The sequence below is a fragment of the Cupressus sempervirens genome, chromosome 2 (genome assembly GCF_028749045.1).
Source record: "Cupressus sempervirens isolate cs-2001-9-10 chromosome 2, ASM2874904v1, whole genome shotgun sequence".
NCBI lineage: Eukaryota > Viridiplantae > Streptophyta > Pinopsida > Cupressales > Cupressaceae > Cupressus > Cupressus sempervirens.
In genome coordinates this window covers 475,567,055-475,585,495 of record NC_143119.1, presented here as the reverse complement: position 1 = coordinate 475,585,495, position 18,441 = coordinate 475,567,055, and the positions used below count along the sequence as shown (strand labels likewise).

At 36.0% G+C, this 18,441-nt stretch overlaps 1 pseudogene; it reads right to left on the bottom strand.

Moving 5' to 3' along the window:
* LOC149573098 (methylthioribose-1-phosphate isomerase-like) overlaps positions 1–18,441 on the bottom strand; it is a 107,508-nt pseudogene that overhangs the window by 35,281 nt on the left and 53,786 nt on the right.

Sequence of the window (18,441 nt, the reverse complement as noted above, 5' to 3'; positions counted from 1 at the left end):
AATTCATTCTGTATTTGTTCATTCTGCGTCTTCAAAGTAGAGATCTCAATATCTTTCACATTGAGTTCATGATGAAGGTTCATCATTTGGGCAAGTGTATCCATCTGCAGGTTTGAGATCCTTGTCAATTTAGTACATTTTTCTTCAAGTCTGTTTGCAGGATTTCTTTTGTCATTTTCCATCATGACTTTATCCGCAACTGCTCTTTTCTTTTGTTCAGTAATTTCACATATCATTATGGCCTGTGATTCATGTTCCATCTTGAGAGATCTTATCTCCTCTGCTTGAACTTTTTTTTTCTCCATCAGTTCTGCTATTGCTACATCAAATTCTTTAGTGTCTCCATTGGCAAACACTTGTGTGGTATCAACCTCCTTGTACTGTATATCATTTTCAGCAATGGCTATCTCCTTTCTTCTCTTTAAGGATTTTCTTAATTCCACTCTTGCTTCTTCTACTTTTTGTAGAGCAAGCTGCACATCAATCACCTGGTTTTCAATGATCTTTCCAAGTTTGAAAACCTCCATCTTTAGATCTTTTTCTCCAAGCTGTCAAAATTTTCCTTGTGAGAACCTGGATGCTCTGATACCAATTGTTGGAATATTCAAATAGGAAGAATACTTATGAGAGGGGGGGGTGAATCAGAAGTATCACACTTTTAACCAATAAAACTTTGAGATGGAAGTAAATTGCATGCATGTAAATACATCAAGTAAACATGAAACTAAGACATGCATCAACAACACATAACACTGGAATTTGGTAACCTAGAAACCCTCCAGAAATAAAAAGGTAAAACTGGGGTGGGGATGATACCCACAAAAATTACTGCAGCAATATTGTTCAACCACTTATGATGGTCTGCCCTATTAAAGGCCTGCCCTGTTAAAGGCTTTACACTGTGTCAATAGTGACCTGGTTAGAGGATTTACAAACACTTTACATGAAGTGTCACCCTGTTAAAGGATTTAATCACCTATTTAAAGGATCTACGAAATAGCTGTTAAGCTAACCTATCACCATAGGATTTTCATTCTAATACAATTGCTAGAAAGTATTAGGTGCAATGAACCTGATAGATTACAATCCTTGATCGCTGAATGCAGGCACTTGTTCTACTTTCTTTGATCTTGATCCTTTGTGATCTGATAAACCTTGTTCTAAAAGTAGATTTCCTTATACACCCTTGTATATCCGCTCGTATCTTTACAATGAAATTTTGTCTTTCTTATAAAGACATTTGACGATTTAGGGTTAGGTATGGATCTTCGATCCATATTCAATCTCTATTTTTTGCTCATTGTTTGCACTTCTTCCATTGGTTTCATGCCTTCATCATTTTTCTTATTGGTTGCATGTAGATTGCATAGGAAAGATAAAAGATTTGATCTTATCATTTAATCCCTCAAGATTTACCTTATTTCAGCTACAAAAACTGTTTGCATCATAGTTTGTGCAATTACAAACTCTTATGCTGATATTTTAAGTTACTCAGCTCCTAAAGCATTACTTGATGCTCGGCACATGTTTTTTCCTGGATAACTTGGCACCTAAACAAAACTGGCTTACTTGGCACTTGTTTTATTTTTGTATTACTCGGCATCATCTATGACTCGGCACTTGAATATCACTCGGCACTTTATTCTGCTTGGCATTTAAAGTCATTCGGCACTTGAACTTTACTCGGCACCTGATCTTCACTCGACATCTGAAAACTACTCGGCACATAAAGATCAGTCGGCACCTGAAGTCTTTCCTAACTCATCTCATGTTGTGGCTCGGCATTCATGGTGTACTCAGCTCCAATAGAGAAACTAGGTAAGTTTATTGGCACTCAAGCATCAAAAACCATTATGAAGTTAACAGATGGTGTCAATAATGGAACCTTATTGTTAGCTTGGAAGGCTATGTGTTAGACCTACCAATCTACTCATTATGGAGATTTTTGCTATATTATCAATGACCTTCCACATGAGATTATTTTTCAAACCTAAAGGTGTTCATCATGTTCTTGGATTTGTTGGATCACAAATGCACATAATGACAGTCCAAACTAGGTCACTTAATATTGCTTATTTAAAAAGATTACTCATTTTTTGCAAATAAATATTGTTTTTTCTGATAGAATGTAAATAATTGGTATACCAAGAATATTCAATGGGTAGAAGCGATTTTTTTTTTATCATCAAATTCATGATGACAAGCTTTAAAAGTTTGTTATCAGATGTCTTTCCAAATTTTCTTATACTTAACTTCTTAAATTATTGTTATATTATAACTTAACCACTAGAATGTTCCCAACACCATAGGAGATCAGGCTACACTAATATGTACTTTATTAAAATGTCTCAATATAAACAACAATACGACTCTATTTATTGTTAGCAATTTTTTGTAGTCCATTGATTATAATTGGAACTTGCAGAATTTAGTGTTTCCTTGAGTTCCATTTGCTTGAAGGATTTATTGTTATAGTACTTGAAGATAGGTTAGGGGTATACATGTAATTTTAATTCAATTAATGCATGGACTTGAAATTCATAGTTATATATCATTTCAAGTATTCTTTCAAAGACTATGATGTAGTAGACTAGTGGTCAGATAACCCTAGTGACTATTTTTTCTTTTATACATTTATTAGCTTCTTTTATTTAAACAAGTATTTCTTTTCTTTTCTTTTTACTAAAAATGAGTAAAATGCAAAGAGAAGCAGTTGAAGCACTTATTTAGGAGCTTCTAAAATTCTGCATGAAGACAATGCCTACAAACTATAGAGAATGCCCCATCTACCTTGAGGAGTTATGCGTAGGAAACTTGGTTCATATATTTAACACTTGGTTGTGTTTTAATGATAAGTAACCTATCTAATTATAGGTCTATGGGCTACCCTATGCACATAACTTCCATGTTGAATGTATTGATCAATGGTTGGGCCTTAGCATAAAATGCTCTCATTATCATCTCTTTTTTTTTCCCAACCTGGACCTTAGTGCCTTGGAAAATGCCTAACATTCTCAAACTGGAGACTCTAGTAGATCTCCTCAAGCATCTACAAATGCCCAATCTTCTCAAACTGGAGACTCTAGTAGATCCCTCTTTCTTTGCAAATGTAGTAATGTTTAGGTGACAATGCTTCTTGGAAAGAAAATATGTCATTATTGTATTGATGAAAAGTTTTGGATGGTTTGATTTTCAAGTATAATACTATAAAGTTAAGAGAAAACATTCTTATCAAATTAAATGTGGTATAGGTTTTAAAGTCATAAATCATGGAATGAGTGTCTAAAATATGTTAATGCATAGTGAGCAGAAATAGATCTTGAAGACCTTAGAAGATAAAATACAAAAAAATTAAAAGTTGCAAGACTGTCACAATGAGGATAGTCACATATTATATTTTATTGTTGTCATCAAATATAGTGCTTTAAAATGATAGAACATTAATCAGTAAACCTAAAAGAAAGATATTGCTATTGAAATTAAGAGCAGTGGACTAGGATATGCAAGACAAAGTAGAGGTATCCATTAGAGCAGTCATGGAGGACACCATTATGAGGACATGAAAAAATAGAGAGGTCTATTATGTAATAGAAAAATATGCACTAAGAAGACTAAGGTCTCAAATCTTTCCATGATCTCAAAGGGAATTGTCATGATGTGATAGACCTATGAGGTCCTTCTAATAGTATTGAAGACTGGTATGGTGAGCATGCAAAGGTTGTAAAAGGGATGTATAAATAAAAATGATGAACAAATGATAACTACACTATTATGATAGTGTTGAAGGTATGTTAATAGTATGAATTAACTTTAATCCAAATCAATGATGTAGTAGCATGTAAAGGAAAATGATCATTGAAGCATCAAGGTAGTTATTTAAAGTGGTAGGCATGAATGACCAGAAAAGATGGCAGCATTGTTCTTAATAACCATATGCAGTCTTAAAGTGGTTCATTGGGAAGACTATCAAAGGACTATTAGAGCACAATACAAATAGAAAGCACCATACAAGTGAGGAGTGATGGAGCTGAAAGGAATAGAGATTCAAAGCTATCAGCAAAATTTAAGAGCCCCATCATTGTTTTCAATCAAGGTCACAGCTAAGAAACAAATTTTCTTGAGAACAAGATGGAACAAGTGAACAACATGCCAAAACACTAATTTATGAATGCTAGACAAGCAACAATTTGGAGGGCAGCAAAAAAACAATTTTTATGACAGTCATATCTCAAAACAAGGATCACCTACAGGCCAAATAATCAGAGGTAGAGAGGATCATTACATGACAGTCATCTCAACACAAGCTTGGCCTATAGGGCCAAACAATCATAAAGGTGGAAAAGATTATCAATTGATAATAATGGTGACCATCTAATCAGTACTAGTACATGAAATTTGTAAGGAGTAGTCATTATGGTTTTAATACCATGAAACAATATAGAAAAATAAGTGACAGACTTTTGTAATATGATGCATTGATGTACAATAGTGGAAAGCACTATGATTGAGTGTTAGTGAAGGAGATCATTCAATAGGTAGATAAAAAGCTACTGAGGTTTTGTATGAGCTTTTACAAGGTAAAAGATCTCATTGAAAAGAAGATTTTTGATGGTGATAGATCATGTTTAGGGGATGTGGCAGGCTTACAAGTACTACTGCCATTGAGAGTGCACAATATATGACTAAATGCTAATATAAGAAAGAGTTGGTTTTTAGTACCTAAAAGTTAGGTTTTTTATATAATGAAGTTGAGAAAAATCTTCTAAGGACAATTTTAGGGTACAAATATCAAGACTTGGGCAAAAAGCATGTGATGAAAGTCCTAGTAAAAATTGTAGAGATTATAGAACCTCTAGATAATTACTATGAAGAACTTATTACAAACCATAAAGAGTGATTCAATTATAAGTCAAAGCATTATACAATAAAATGAAGATATTTGACATGCCTAGTTGACATGTGATAGTTAAGAATATGATATATGAAGGTATCATGAGAAATGGCCTTGAAGGAAACACTGACCTAATAAGGGTGACATTCATGGTCTTATATCTTTGTTTGGCCTTTTCCAAAGATTAATGAGAGTGAAAAGAATATACTAAACCCAATAAATATTACAAACTAACTACAAACTATGAGCTATGAGCTCTAAGCTAATCAGACTACAAGGACTAGGATACATTTTTATGTGATATGTAGTGCTCTTGATGTACAGTATAAAAGCAGGTTACTTTAGACATGGATATTGTTGTTACTGTAGAACTTGACCTTTAAAGATGACTGAAGGAAATCATAAATCAGAAAGTGATATCAAATAAAAACTTTCATAATCTATCTATCAATCCAAGTGTTGGTAGACTAAATAGGACCAAGTCTATTGAAGAGAAAAATACTTTTCTCTCCCTTATTTAAAAGTATAAAAAGAGCTCCTTGTCTTCCAACCGTGAATACCTTATCCAACAAGCTCACGTCGAAGCCTCACTTGTTTTATGCTAAATAATGATCTTTGATGGCTAATGAATGCTTATTTAGGTCAGTAAGAGTCATGTGCCCTGAAAATGCAAAATTTCTCCTTTAAGACAAAGGACCCACTTTTCAATATCGCCTAGTAAACCTTGTAATAATCAATTTACAAACACCCAAATCATGAAATCAACTATGAACCAATCCTTCCCATTAAGTTATGCCCTGTTCATTCCATAGGAACCTGTGCCTAATCATTTTTCTTGTAGAGAGCACATCTAGAATAATAAGAATTACAATATTAAGAACAATAGGGAAATAAGCAGAGGAATACCTGCATGATTTAGGGCCACCTGCAAGAAAACAATCACACATGATTCATGACCACTTGCAAGAAAGAAATTATTCATGGCTTAAAACTTGTATATGGACAAACCCTATCCCACAAAATGCTAATCTGATATCACTCACCAAAGTTCAGAAAATCTGCACAAAAATATTATGTGTTTCTAGTCTTTTGCATTGACTTTATCTAAATTTGGTTAGTCAAAAAAAATTTATGACCCACTTTGGTCAAAATTTTGACCAACCTGGGTTGGGCAAACTAATGTTGGTCAAAATTTTGAACAAAGCGGGGAAAAAAAAATTGTGACCAACGTAGGAATGAAAACAAAAAATAAAGAGGATTGATAGCTTTGGTCAAAAAAATTGATAGAAAAGTGGGTCCAAATGTACTAGTGTAGAGTGAGTGCAAGCCAAAAATCTAACTAGAAATCAAACTAAGATGGAGAGGCTTTGACTAGGTGCTTCTGTACCATATTCCCCCAACCAAAAGAAGTTAGCACATCTGGTGTAGGAGCAACTATTCTTCCATTCTCCAGAGCATCCATAATATCTAACTCTTAATGAGTTCCTCTCAAGGACATTTTTACCTATGAGATATTTGTTATAGGTAGAAGTAGTTTCTTGTTTGAAATAAGCCTATTTGTAAGACCTAGTCCCCATTTCGTAATCTATAAACCATGGGTTTTTTACTATGGTCATTAGGCACATTTTAGTCCTAGGATAGGGTAGGTGTGTTCTTAGGTTTCTAAACTATGTACTAGATTAACACAAGGAACCCCTTTGTTAATAGACCCAACTCTGTTAGTATAGATTTTATGCTGACATTCCTTCATTAACTGACCCAACTCAGTCAAAACTATCTCTAAACTTGGTTAACATTGAATGCTTGACATATACGAGAAATTGTCTTCAATGCCTTAGTGAGCTCAGTAAAGGCTGACAATTTCTTGTTACATTTAACAAACTTTCACTTAATCATTCCCAATGGTCACAACCTTTGAAAACTAGTTGGATTAGTTGGGAAAGGTCTTCAAATAGCCATTTTAGGTAGGTGGAAGACAGAGAACATGTAATTTTGCAATTTGAATCAATAAAAGATCTCATTTTTCCTTGTAATTTTTTGCATTATGTAAGTATACGAACTAGCACAGATTGGAAAGATTAAATGAATGTTTGACCCTGAAACTAGAATTTCTTAGGATAATAATGTGTATGGTTTGAAGTAGTGAAGTAATAAGCATCAAGAGATACTTAACATTCTTCCTTGGGTGCACCAAAACCCTCATTTCATTTACAAGTTTTGGAAAAAATACCCTAGCTTGCATTTCCACTATGAGAACACCATGCCACTTGGAAAAATTAAAGTTAGGAGGATGTAATATAGGAATATTTAAGGATGGGAGATGGAAAGCAAGGCATATAATTTTGCAAGCCAACCCTAAGCCAAACATCTCTATGTGTTTGGTGCAAGACAATAGGTATTGAAGTGTTGCAGACACTTAGGGGATGGATAAAACCTTTCTAGTGGTGGGATATGATCTTTGATAAACCCCTCTATTTTCTCAATTGGTGTTTAAGCCTGTTCATTATCCCAATTTATACTTCCTTTACAAACACCATGGCTAATTAAGGCTCCTAAGCCTAAAGGCCAATTTTGCTACTTGAGACTGTTAGCATAAGTTAGGTTATTCTAACCCATCAAGTTGAGCCTGCTGAATGTTTAGGAACCTTTCCATTCCTCTTTAAACACATAGGTTCCCCTTTTAAGCATAAACCTAGTAACTAGTGATTTCGTGCTATTAAGATCTAGTTGTACTCTTTTGGGTGACTAGACCATGTTTATGAGAAACATTATCCTAAAGGTGTAGAGCCCTCTCTTGACTCCATTTTGGGGTACCTAAAGAAATCAAAGGCCACACCACAACCTAGTTTCCTATATAAGGGATAGCTCTACATCAACATAGTTGAATTGAGAAAGTTGAATCCAATTCTAAACATTTTGAAACTTGTCTCTCTAATCAAAGTAGCATCAGCATCCTCCTTGCCAAGCCATTTGATAAGATGTTCTAAGTAGTCCTTCTTCCCAGTCTATTTGTAGACTCTTGAATCTAGTATCCTATCTACTTGTAGGGGTGGAGGAGGGCTTAGGTGGAGGCATGATATATCTTGCGTGACCTCTTGGATACTCTTATCAGCATCTTGGGCAAGGCCTTCATAAGAAATCAAATCTACAATATTGAAGACTAGTGACAAACCTAGTTCTATAGACAACTCAACCTTATAAGCATTGTTCTGATAGTTGGCAAGTATTTTGCAAGGACCCAACCTTCTCATCTAGAGCTTGTGTGGTATCCCTTTGGGAAATTAGTGTTTGTTCAAGTGCACTATCACAAGATCCCCTATCTAAAACTTTAATTCCTTCTTTGAGGCACCCACCTTTTGCTTCAATTTATCAGCATTTTAAGTTAGTGTATTCTTGACACTTTCATGGACTTCCCTCATGGATTGGGAAAATTCTTCATCATAGAAACTACTTGGGACTCCATCCTTCAATTCTCTCAACTCAAAAACCCCTCTAGGATTCAAACCATAGACTATTTCAAATGGACTCTTACCTGAAGATCGATTTATGGTATCATTGTAAGCATATTCAGCTTGCCCATTGAGTTTGTCCCATGTCTAGTCATACTCATTTGTGAGACACCTTAGTAGGTTTCCAAAACTCCTATTAGTCACCTCTATTTGTGCATTAGTTTGTGGGTGATAGGAAGGTCCAAAAGACAAGTTAGTCCCAAGCCTTCTCCAAAGTGTTTTCCAAAAATGGCTCATGAATTTGGTGTCCATGCCTGAAACAATGCTCATAGGTACACCATGGATCCTAACCACCTCTTTGAAAAACAAATGAGAAATTTAACAAGAATCATGTATGGTCTTGCAAGGTACAAAATGTGCCATCTTACTAAACCTATCAATAGTCACATAAATGTTATCATCTCCCTTCCTTGTCCTTGGTAGACTAAGTAAAAAATCCATACTTATACACTCCCATGGCTTGCTAGGGATTGGAATTGGTTGATAAAGACCAGCATTTGAGGATGTTCCATTGGTTTTTGGCACATTATGCAACCCTCAACATAATGTCTAATATCTCTAGTCATCCTAGGCCAAAAATAGAACCTAGTGACTAACTCTTGAGTATTTTTGACTCCAACATTATCACTAAGTACCCCATTATGCTTATCTTGGATCAAATTTTCCCTCATTGACCCTCTAGGGACAAAAATTTGACTTCCCTTCAACAATAGATCATTTTGCAATGTATAATTAGAAAACTCTCCATGAAAGTTACTTTTGAACTCCTTGCATACCTTGTAGATTTGAGAAAAATATTCGTCATCAACATATAGGTCTTTGAAGATTTCAATGCATATGCTTTTTAGTTGGATCTCTTGGACTATAAGGAGTCTCCTACTTAATACACCAGCTACCTTATTCTACACCCCCTTCTTATGTTTGATGGTAAATGTGTAGGCTTGTAGGCACTCTACCCACTTCATATGCTTACTATTGAGTTTATCTTGAGAATTAAGGAAATTGAGAGCTTGGTTGTTTAAATACAAAAAAAAAATTCTTTCGAAGCAAGTAGTTCCTCCATTTTCTTAGGGCTTGGACTAGAGCATACAAATCTAGGTCATAGGAAGCATACTTCTTTTTGGCATCATTGAGCTTCTCACTATGAAAAGTTGTTGGCCTTCCTTCTTGGCTTAGAATATGTAATTGGCACCCTGGAAATGCATAAGAACTGACCAATTTTTGAAAGAGATTGTAATGTCTTTGCATAGATTTAAAACCACATAACATGAATAAGAAGGAATTTATGCAAATTGGAGATTGAACCACTTCTGAAATAATATTAGTTTTCAAACTAATAAAATGAAATACATAGCAAGCTCACTAATTACTCCAGCATCATAAAGTCAAATACATAACAAAATCTTCAACTCACTAATTACACCCAATCGACCTATAGCTGGAAATGTGTCCAAGTTATTTGTTAATGAGTTGATACCAATGAATTCCAAAGGCCAAACCCCAAGGGAATGACATCTAGAATGTTACAAAAGAGGATGAATGTCCTCTAATGCTAAGAATAGAATTGTACATCCAAGTTCTTATCAAATGCAATTCACCATCATCCGATGCTAAATAATGAAACTCCCACCTCTATTTATACTTTTCCTTCACCATTCCAGAAGGAAATAAACTATTAATTAATTTCATTCACTAGAAGCTTCCCCCTTTCCAATAATTAATGCACTCTCTAGAAGCTTCTCCCTTGCCATACAATAATTAATTGTTCTTCTAGAAAATTAAATTAATTAAATATAAAATCACCTTTTAATTTTAATTTATTTAATGACTTTATAAGAAATTAATTTAATCAATTTCTTCTTATTTCTCCTCTTAGCCTTTGGAGAACATGAAGGCTAAGAACTCCACTTAGTTGCTAAAAGATGGGGACATTACAGTTTGCCCTCCTTGAAATTGCTTGTCCTTAAGCAATCTCAATCCTATTTGTTGTAGTACCTACTCACTCTCCCAAGTAGCATCTTCCTCTAGAAGGTATCTCCATTTGACTAAATATTCTTTAATCAACCTATTTCATAGAGTTCTTTCCCTAATATCCAAAATAGCCTCAAGAATTAATACAAGCTTTCCCTCCTCATCTAATGGTGGCAATTCTGTAGAAGGCACAACTCTATGATGATGGCTTTCATAAGCCTCGACACATAAAACATATTATGCACCTGACTATCGTCTGGAAGCTCAATCTCGTAAGCAACCTTGCCCACCTTGTGAATCACTCTGTAGGGGCCATAAAACCTAGGCTTCAACTTCTCTACTCCACTCTTCTTGAGTGATGACTATCTGTATGGTTGTAGCCTCAGGTAAACCATATCCCCAACCTCGAAGCTATGCTCTATCTAGTGCTGGTTAGCATACAATTTTTGCTAATTTTGGGTTTTCTATATATTATCCTTGAGTACCTTCAAAATATCCTGACTATCCTACAAGAAGTGTTTTTCTTTGGGTACTCTATTATCCCCCAAAACTAGATCCATGAAACTAGGTGCTTCATAACCATATAGTGCCATGAATGGAGTCATCTTGATGGAAATATGATAAGTGGTGTTATAATAGTACTCTCCCATATGTAGCCATTTGACCCAAGCCCTCTATTGTGCAGTCACATAGTTCCTTAGATATCCTTCCACCCATTTGTTCACAATCTTTGTCTGCCCATCTTTCTATGGATGATAACTAGTGCTAGGTGTAAGATTTGTACCACACAACCTAAACAATTCCTACCAAAAAGTACTCATAAATTTACTATCCCAATCATTGAAAATAAAACTAGGTAACCCATGTAACTTAAATATCTCTCTGAAGAAAAGATCAACCACATGTGTTGTGTAAGTGGATGGAATAGCAAAGAAGTGAAAACTTCGTTAGCTGGTCAACTATCACATAGATGCAATCTTTGCCTTGTACTTGTGGTAACCCGATGATGAAGTCCATAGAAATACTTTCCCATTTCCTATCTGGAATGGGCAAAGCTCATAACAACCATGTAGGATATGTGTGTTCTCCCTTATTCTATTGACAAACCACACACTCCCTGACATGCTTCTAAACATCATCCTTAAGCCCTTTCCATGTGAACCGTTGATGGATCTACTTGTAGGTCACAAAGACCCCTAGATGTCCAAGTGTAGGTGCATCATGAAGTGCCTTTAGTATTACCTCACTAAACTATGATGAAGGAATCAGATATATCCTTCCCTGGAACTTAATCAATTCATCCATCACTATGTAATGATCATGTTGTATGGTGCCTGCAATCACTCTAGAAGCCCAAGTGTCCCTCACATACTTTGTTGTAATCTTATTTCTCTAATCTCTTGTAATCTCAGCTAGAGAACAATTATGTGGTCTCCTAGATAAAGCATCTACTACCATATTCTTCTTACCTTTGACAAACTCAATGTCAAAGTCATTCAAATCACACTAGTTCATGAAGTATTTGATACCGTCGTGATTAGTTTTGATAAAAAAAACTTCCCCCCAACTTGGTAGGGTTAAAACTTGGCCAATGCATGCATACTAGCCAACATCTCCTGATCATAGGTGGAATAGCTCCTCTCCACTCCATGGAGCTTCCAACTCTCAAAAACAATGGGATGCTTCTCTTGCATCAAGACTTCCCCAATCCCAACTCCTGATGCATCACAATGAAGCTCAAATGGCTTCATGAGATCTAGTAGAGCTAGTACTAGACATGTTGACATCACCTTCTTGAAATGGTCAGAGATTCTCTAAGCTACCCTTGTCCATGCAAAGGCCCCTTTCCTGATATGGTTTGTCAAGGGTGATCTATGAAAATCCCTTAACAAATCTCCTGTAAAACCCACAAAGACCAAGGAACCCCTTAAGTTGTGTAAGATTCATAGGAGTAGGCCAATCAACAATAGCCCTAATCTTTTCAGGATCTACCCAAACTCCATCTATGCTAATGATATGCCCAAGATCTAGTAGCTCAGTCATCCCAAACTCACACTTAGATTCCTTGGCATATAGTGACTCTTTCTCCAAAGTGGACAACACCATCTCAAGATGTTGTAAATGCTACTCCCAAGTCTTACTGAAGACTAAAATGTCATCAAAGAAAATCGAGACAAATCTCCTAAGCTACTCTCTAAATACCTGATTCATGCAACTCTAGAATGTAGCAGGGGCATTGGTTAGCCCAAATGGTATAACCAAAAACTCAAAGTGGCCATAGTGACACCGAAAAGTTGTCTTCTCAATGTCCTCCTCCCACATCCTAATATAATGATACCTTAACTATAGATCAATCTTTGTAAAAAAGCATGCACCATGTAACTCATCAATCATCTCATCTATTCATGGGATGGGATATCTATTCTTAATGGTCTTCTCGTTTAATGCCCTATAATCAATGCACATGCACATTGTTCTATCCTTCTTCTTTACCAACACTACTACTAAAGAAAAGGGGCTCTTACTAGGCCTGATATGCCCCATCTCTGACAACTCCTTAATTTCCTTCTCTATCTCATCCTTGTGTTTCTTAGGATGATGATAGGGAGTAATCATAATGGTTTGGCTCCCTCCTCAAACTCAATAACATGCTTTATCCCCCTGTTAGGATGAACCCCATGCAGAATCTTGCCAAATACCTTAGTGTGTCTATCAAGTATCTCTTGGATATCTAGTGGATGACTCTTCACTTGTGGCTTCTGTGAAGCTAGAATAGTCAAACATTCTATTGCCCACTCTATGTCATTATGCCAAAAAAGTCTTTGCATTCTCCTCAAGGAGACTACTATGCAACTCCCATCTAAAAGTCCTCTAAGTACAACAGTTCTCCCTTCATGCTAAAACCTCATCTCCAATTTTTCTAGGTTGAGTATGAACTCGACTAGTGAGGCCATCCATGTCATGTTAAGGATGACATCGTAGTCTCCTATATCTACTACATAGAAGTCATCCTCCAACTCATAGCCATCTCCAAACCTGATGTGAAGATTAGATATCTTTCGAGTGTATAATAGTTTGTCTCCATTAGCTACCATGACTCTAAAACTAACATGCTCCTCAGTCTATAAACCTCTCTTGGCTACCAATTGTGCATCTATAAAATTATGTATGGCCCCAGTTTCAATGAGATCACTTTTAGCCCCTGGATAGTACCCTAACCTTAAATGTGATTGCCTTTTGAGCCCTTGTTAATCATGCCAATGACTTCTCATCCTCAGGAATGTTTCTCTCCTCTATAGTGCTATCCTCATTTGAATCAAAGTATTGATCCTCCCTCTTTGATTTTGACTCCTCTACTGATAAATACTCCATTTTGTTTGTCTTAGCCTTGAGAGCACACTTATGAGATAAATCCCAAGGCTCTCTGTAATGAAAACATAGCTTCTTCTTTCTCAAATCATTCAAGGTGTCATTATTCAACTTATCTCTTTTTTGCTAAGCATCCTTGTAAAAAGATTTTTTGTCCTTCTCCTTTTTCTTTTTCATATAAGAATCCTTGTGCTAAAATCTGCTCCTCAATGAAAAAGGTGTTTAGTCATGAATCTTTTTAGTGGCCTTTTGTAATGTTGTTGGGTCATGCCCCTTGACCCAACCTTGCAAGGTGTCTGAGAGTCTATCCATAAACAACACTACTAACCTCCTCTCTAAAATATTTATGACCAACACAACTAACTTCTAAAATTCATTGATATACATCTCAACTGATCCCCACTGCTTGAGTTGTGCCAACTCCTTAAACTGTAATTCAGGATCCCTGGTGTCAAATCTCTCTATGAGCTTCTCAATAAACTCCTTGTAAGATGTGATCTGATCATGTCCCAAGGCTACCATGTCATGGTGTCACCACTCATGGGCTAGTCCATCCAAGTGAATAGCCACATACTTTATAGCTCCTCCTCAGGCATAGGATTCAACTGCAAGTACGTATCTATCTTCTGCACCCAAGCTCGTGGGGTCATCTTTCCTTAAGCATCATAATAAGGTAAAAAAAAAATCCCAACTTTCTTTCTCAACTCAAGGTTTTGACTTCTTCCTCCTTATCTGGCCATGTGTCTCATCCTCAAGTCCATATAATCTCTGAAGGAAATATCCACCTAAAACTCTGGTCCACTAGCCTCCCAATCCCTTCTAAACTAATCTTGTAACTCCATAACCTATAGCTCATTAATTGGTTGAACTAGATCTCTGGGTGGGAAGGTGGGTAGAAGAGGTCTCGAGCTTGCTATTCAAGTTGGGTGTACAACATTTCTAAAGTTATCAGCCTCATTCCCATTGTTTCCATGTCCATTATTAATGTTATATTCAAGACCATTGTTGTTGCCTCAGCCTCCATTATCATTGCCCCTATTGTTTTCATTTTCCCCATTGTTATTGTTTCCATTGTTGGCATCACCTAGATTAATATGGATGCCCATCTATCTAGCCATGAGTTGTAACATCATATCCATTCACCTATTCTACTCATATTGCATATGTTGCCCCTCCTCTAATGTATCCAGTAACCTAAACATTACCTTTTCCTGATTTGGATCGGTATTCCTGCCTCCATATAATCTTGTATTCCTTTCATCTTGGTCACCCATACTATTTTCTTGTTCAAATAATATCCCTTCTATGTTTGTGTGACTGGATTGTATGTCCCCATGCATAGATGAACTAGATTTTTTGCTCTGCAAGTCTAAACTCCTACTTTATCTTGCTCTAGTATTGTGGAAATTATAAAGCCCTTGTTGCATGCTCAAACATAAATTCTTAAGACCTCCATAGGATGGTAGGACTTGTAGCTCTAGTACAACTATAATGGGCACCCTAAAAATGCCCAAGAACTGACCAATTGCTGAAAGAGATTGTAATGTCTTTGCATAGATTTAAAACCACATAACATGAACAAGAAGGAATTTATTAAAATTGGAGATTGAACTACTACTGAAATAATATTAGTTTTCAAACTAATAAAACAAAATACATAGCAAGCTCACTAATTACTCTAGCATCATAAAGTCAAATACATAACAAAATCTTCAACTCATTAATTACACCCAATCTGCCTGTAACTGGAAACACATCCAAGCTATCTGTTAATGAGTATCGATAGCAATGAATTCCAAAGGCTAAACCCCAAGGGAATGATGTCTATAATTTTGCAAGAGAGGATGAACATCCTCTAATGCCAAGAACAGAATTGTACATCCAATTTCTTATCAAATGCAATTCACCATCATATGATGCTAAGCAATGAAACTCCCACCTCTATTTATATTTTTCCTTCACCCTTCTAGAAGGAAATAAAATATTAATTAATTACATTCACTAGAAGCTTCCCCTTTCCAATAATTAATGCACTCTCTAGAAGCTTCTCCCTTGCCATACAATAATTAATTATCCTTGTAGAAAATTAAATTAATTAAATATAAAGTCACCTTTTAATTTTAATTTATTTAATGACTTTATAATAAATTAATTTAATCAATTTCCCCTTATTTATACTCTTAGCCTTTTGAGAATGTGAAGGTTAAGAACTACACTAAGTTGGTAAAAGATGGGGAGATTACAGAATAGCCCCAATAGCTACATTACTAGCATCACACTACACATGGAAAAGTTTGTCAAAGCTAGGAAGTACTAGTGTAGATGGTTCTTCTATCTTCTTTTTTAGTGTCTCAAAACCATGATCAGCTTGTGAAGTCCAATGAAACTTTTCCTTCATGCCTCCCTTGATTGTATCTAACATAGGAGCACATATGCCACTGAAATGTCGAATACAATTCCTATAATATTGTGCAAACCATGGAAGCTTCTTACATGTGATGTAGTCTTAGGAGTAGGCCAACTTAGGATGGAATCTACCTTCTCTTGATCCATTTTAAGGTTACCTTCAGAAAAACAAACCATAGATAAACTATCTCCTTCTTCATGAAGTCACACTTCTCCAAATTTATCATTAGCTTTTCTTCATGAAAATTCTTTAAAATAATTTGTAAATGCTTAATATACTCCTCTTTAGTTTTGCTAAAAATTAAGATGTTGTCTAAATAGACAACAACAAACTTACCAATGTAATTTTCCAATACCTCATTCATTAGCCTCATAAAAATAGATGGAGCATTGGATAGACTAAATGGAATCACAAGCCATTTATACGAACCTTCAATAGTTTTGAAGGTTATTTTCATTCATCCCCTTCATTTATCCTGATTTTTTGGTAGCCACTTTTCAGGTCTATCTTGGTGAAATACTTTTCCTCCCCTAAGTAGTCCATTAGGTCTTCAATTATAGGTATTGGGAACCTATACCTAATGGTGATCCTATTTATGGCTCTAGAATCCATACAAAGTCTCCAAGTTCCTCTTTTCTTGGGTGCTAAAATAGTAGGGATTTCACATGGGCTAATATTTTTCCTAACTAGGCCTTGGTTTAGGAGCTCTTGGATTTGTTTGAAAATTTCCTCATTTTGTTGAGGGGTCATCTTATAGACAGCTTTTTTAGGTAGGGTAGCTCCTAGGATAAACTCTATTTGGTGGCTAACAAGTCTCTTAGGAGGTAGGGTGGCAGGTTGTCCATCATTAACAATGGCCTTGTACTCTTCAAGCAATTATTGTACTTCCCTTCGTATCTCTGAATTTTTGGTAGTAACTTCCTCCTTAGTTTTTAAAACCAATTTAAACCCAACTCCATCTCCTTCCTCTATGGTCTCCATGAACTCCTCCTCACCAACCATGAGCACACTTGGACTTGAGGTCTTCAACTCTCCTTCTTCTAGCAAGGATTGGATCTTGAAAGTCACCCCATCCTTCTTGAATGAGTAGGAATTTTTAGCTCCATCACGCGTGGCTTGATTATCAAATTTCCATGGCCTTCCAAGTAGAAGGTGGCATAAATCCATGGGAAGAATATCACATAATACTATGTCCTTATATCTCCCTATGGTGAACTCCACCCATGCTTGTTCCTCAACAAGAATATGTTTTCCTTTATTGAGCCATGTGACCTTGTATGGATTGGCATGAGGGATTATTTTTAACTTTAGCTTGTTGACAACCTCTCATTGATTATTTTGTTGGTTGAGCCATATTCAATGATGACTCTACACACCTTTCTCATGATCTTGCATCTAATCCTAAAGATTGCTCTTCTCTAATTGGGTTTATCTTTGATTGGATCCTTGCTCAAGGTTCTTCTTATCATCAGGCTCTCTCCTTCCTCTGATTATAGGGGTGCCTCAAAGATTTTTTTGATGCTACTAGTTTCCTCTTGCACATAATTGACCCTTTTTGTGCCTTGTTGGAAAGTTGAGCCTTTTTTAGGGCACCTATATGTAGGGTGTTTTCACTGATTGCAATGATAACTCTTCATAGTGAAAAAGTAGGATCTTCTTCCTTGGTTGTTGCTCCTCCCTCTCCAACTAGTGTTAGAGCCTCTACCCTTGCTAAAACCTCCTCTTCCTAAACTTCCTTCTTGTTATTCAGTAACCTCATTGTCTCCTTGTGACCTATAATCTGATCCTCTTCCACCATAGCTTCAACCTCTTCCATCTCTGCCCTTACCTCTATCTCTAAAGTTTGAGTTTGCCTTCTTTTTATTCTTCTCTTCCACCTTCAAAGCAATTTGGAAGATTTTATGGATTGTTGTAGGATTACATAAATTGATCTCTTCTTCTATGCTCCATTTCAATCTTCCTAGATAGCCACTTTGATAGGATCATCTTGTACTCTTGACCTTAAACCCAAATTCCAAAACTCTTTAGTGTAAGTTTCCACATCCATGTCCTTTTTCTTAAAACTTTGCCTCTTCTTGTGTAACTCAACCTCATAGTCTTTTGGTAATTATTTATCATTTACCTTTGTTACCATGGCTTTCTAATTGGTAATGGACTTCTTTCCCACTTTTTCCCTCTCTTCTTGGATGTACTTCCACCATGTTAAGGCAAATCCTCTTAGCCTATATTTGACTACCTTGATTCTTTGTGCTTCACTCACACCTTCACACTCAAAGTGGTTTTCCATCCCTTCA